The sequence below is a fragment of the Triticum dicoccoides genome, chromosome 6B (assembly GCF_002162155.2).
Source record: "Triticum dicoccoides isolate Atlit2015 ecotype Zavitan chromosome 6B, WEW_v2.0, whole genome shotgun sequence".
Lineage (NCBI taxonomy): Eukaryota > Viridiplantae > Streptophyta > Magnoliopsida > Poales > Poaceae > Triticum > Triticum dicoccoides.
In genome coordinates, this window is record NC_041391.1 from 598,635,898 (window position 1) to 598,640,149 (window position 4,252).

Genomic DNA, 4,252 nt, shown 5'->3' on the forward strand with positions numbered 1-4,252 from the left:
GACATGCTTTGTGTCAATGCCATCTGTTTAGTTTCTTTATCGTATATGTGAATCATGCAATGCCATCTTGTTTAGCCAGGCATCATATATGTGAATTTTGCAATGCCACCCTGGTTAGCTAGTCATCTTATATGTGAATTATATCATGCCATCATTTTTTTATTACGTGTTAAATTTGTCAACAATTTTATTACATTCAATTATTCTTCCTGTGCATCAGCCATTCGACACGGTCATGGAAAAATCTGGAGTGGAAACAAGGTCTTCAGAGCAGACAATCCTATCTGACGAAGCGCATGTCTTTCTAGTTATGGATAACTCCTCAGAGGAGGATTCAGAGACAGATGACCAGTCATATTCCCCCCCCCCCGAGGTGCATGCTCTAACTTGGCAGGGTTATGTTGCTCATATCATGCGTATGATATCTTGCATTGCTATTTCATTTGCTTAGTTTAGACATGCTTTGTGTGAATGCCACCTGTTTAGTGTCTAATTACCATATATGTGAATTATGCAATGCCATCTTGTTGCAAGATATTATATATGTGAATTATGCAATGTTATCTTGTTGCAAGGCATTATGTATGTGAATTATGCAATGCCATGCTGTTTAGGCAAGCGTCATATATGTGAATTATATCATGTCGTGCTTTTTTTGTATTTCTCATTACTTTTGTCGACAATGTTTGTATATTCAACTGCTCTTCCTGTGCATCAGCCATTTGAATTGGTGATGGAGAAATCTGGAGTGAAAACAAGGTATTCAGAGCAGACAATGCTACCTGCTGAAGCAGACATCTTGCTGGTTACAGAGAGCTCCTTAGAGGAGGATTCAGAGACTGATGACCAGTCCTATTTCCCCCCTGAGGTCTATGCTCAAACTTGGCAGGGTTATATTACCCATGTTATGCATGTTGTCTTGCATTGCTTAGTTTTTACATCATATATGGATTGCCATCTGCTTACTTGCTTACTATATAAATCATATATTTGAATTATATCATGCCATCATGTTTACATAGTACATACACATCATCTAGCCGAATTATGGCATGGCAACCCATTTAATAAACACATCATATAGTTATATCATATCATCATGTTTAGTGTTTACAGTCATCATATTTGAATTATAGCATTCTATCCATGAATGTATGTGAATTATGGCATGCCAACCTATTTAATAAACACATTATATAGTTATATCATGTCATCTTGTTTACATAGTCATCATATTTTGAACTATGTCTTTCCATCTTTTTTAGTTAGCCATCATAATGTGAAATTGTGTCATGCTATCCTGGTTAGTTAGCCATCATATATGTGAAATTGTGTCATGCTATCCTATTTGGTTAGACAACATAAATATGAATTATTTAATGCCCTCTTTTATTCCCCACTATCCATTGCACTTGTCTATCATACAATGTCTATACTTTCAATTACTTTTCTTGTTTATCAGCCATTTGAATTGGAGAGGGTGATGGCAGTATCTAAGGGAGTAACAACACGGTCTTCAGAAAAGATAGTGCTACCAGTTGATGCAGATAGAACCACGGTTGTACTTGCCTAAGGACCAGATCCACCACACATAACCTAGGCTCTCGTAGATTGTACCCCTACCCAGTTGGACAGAGAACCAGCTACACCCCTTCTAACCCCAACCTCGGCAGATAGTAACCCAGTTCCAGTTGACACTGCACCGTCTCCACCATAGAGCACCCAAACACGAGCAGTTAGTAAGGGAACTGCAGTGCCCAAAGTACGAGGACCACCACTCCGAATCCCAACTCAACGCTTAAAGGAGAAGAAGATTTGTTCTCAAGTCAGGTTCTGTAGCTATGGTTCATACTCCTTTGCTCTTGCATTACTGTATTTACTCATACCAACTATTTTCAAATTTGAAGGATGGAATTGAAACTCCAATGGTGCAACAGGTATGTTTCAAACATGTTTCTTTAACTGGTTTGCTGTTGTAACCTGCTCTATGTTGATTTTAGTTTCAATTGAATAAACAGTTATGTTCTCAGGTCATGCACATTAAAAGTGTTGTTATTGCTCTATAGTTTCCCACACTTATATTCTGTCTATTCTGCTTTGTCTTGAACAAATATTATTTGAACTGTGTCTCTATCTTGATTTGGCAACAAAACCTAGAATGATATAGACCATAAAGTGACCATCGTACATAGATATATGTTTGTTTCATGTTGTTATCCTGTCCACTTTATTGCTGAACTCATTTACCAAAATGAGTTTCATATACAACATGCTAAACCTGTGATATGTCTGCTTGTTTCTCTTTTAGAATGCGGGCAAAATATTGACGAACAATACCGCGTTATGCAATGGTAAAGGAAGTAATACAGATAAGGTTCAAGATAGTGAGACATCCCTGTTTGTCTCCAAGAAAGCTGATAAAAACTATCTTGACGACAGTGAGAGAACCCAAAAGCCCTGTCTAGATGTAGTGTTCGAGTTACTGGCCACTACTGCTAGCACAAGCTCTTCAAACTCACTGCCTGAATCAGTTCGTCTTCTCGAGTCTCAACTTCAAGTTGAAAGACATCAATCAGATGGGCTGCGATAGGAAGCTGAAGGACTGAGGAAGTCCCTGCAGAATTCAGATGCATATTTCCTGGTGCAACAGCAAGCGCTGGAGGATTTAAGCGCTAAACAAGAGAAAGTTAATAAGATTGTTTCTTGAGATCTTCTGAAGTGGTTTCAGTTCTGGATTTGTTTTGCTACGGCGTTTATTTGCGCTGGTCGCCAACTTTGACAACCAGTGTATATGATATGTTTCTTTGTTCCCTATATTTGCACTGGTGGCAAACTTTGATGCCCAGTGGATGTAATATGTGTAATAGCCGTGATAGCCTAGCGTTAGTTGCTTGCTTATTTATTTCCTTGTTGTCTTGTTTATTTGTTTTCTTGTAGTCATTACATTTCTTTTTCTGCGGTTTGCTAGTGGCTGCAATAACCTATTTTTTAAACTAGGCCACAATAACCATGGCTAATATTTACTGTAGTGACACTGGGCCTCCTATGGGCCGTAGAAACAGTGGGCCTTCTACGGGCTGTAGAAACAATGGGCCTTCTACGGGCCGTAGAAACAATGGGCCTTCTATGGGCCGTATCATCAATGGGCCTTATACGGGCCGTATGATCGATTGGCCAAACATGGGCCAAACAGACCGCATTATGGTCGTAAATGGGCTAGAGTTGGAATCATCCGTTCATGGGCCGACCATAACGGGCCATCGTTAATAGGCCATATTTGATGACGCTATGAAAACGGCCCAACATATTAATGGACCACAAACGGGCCGACTGTAACCACAGGCTGAATTTGGCCCACAAGCAGAAAATGACAGTAACGGGCCGTAAGTAAACAAATGCTGGAAATGAGCCCAAGAATAAATGGGCTCTGAGAAGGCCGAAAGATAATATGGGCTGGAAACGGACCAACGGAATAACGGGCCGTTAATGGGTATAAAGTGGTACACTCTTCATTATGGGCCAGTTTCAGTAGGGGCTGTTAATGGGTGTAAATGATACACTGTTCATTACGGGCCAGTTTCACGACGGGCCGTTAATGGGCCAAGAGTTACAAAGGGCCTCATATGGGCCGAAAGATGTCATGGGCCATACATGGGCCAGAAGTGAAAACGGGCTGGAATCATATTGGATGGCCCACATGACGCTACAAGGCCTAATTCGGATAGCGCGTAATGGGCCTTGGGTTAGCGGGCTGTAAATGGGCTATATGCGAACATGCCGTTAATAGGCTTTCCATGGGCCGGCCCGCCACCTTTTTACCAAGTCAAACAGGTCGGTCTTTTCACAGGAATGGGCCTCTGTTGGGCCGTGCCACGTGTTGACATATCATAGGCGCCTTCTGTCCAATGAGTCGATGACATTTGTCCCATCGATGAGCCGACACGTGTTTCCTCCAGCCAATGATGATTTTACATGTGGAAAATCCCCATTGGTCGGGGCTGTTAACGGGTTGTCGAATCCAAAACCCGACCCGAGAGCTTAACGACGTTCCGTTACGGTGGATGCCACGTGTCGGTCACCCTTGACGAAAGCACTTCTGTGACGCGCGATTTATCGTCATGGAAGTGGACACTTCCGTGATGATAATTTTGGTAATGTCATGGAACACTTCTACGACAGCACAGGTATGACTATCTTGATTCTGTCATAAAACCGTCATGGATGTACATGCATGACAAAAAACGCGACCTAC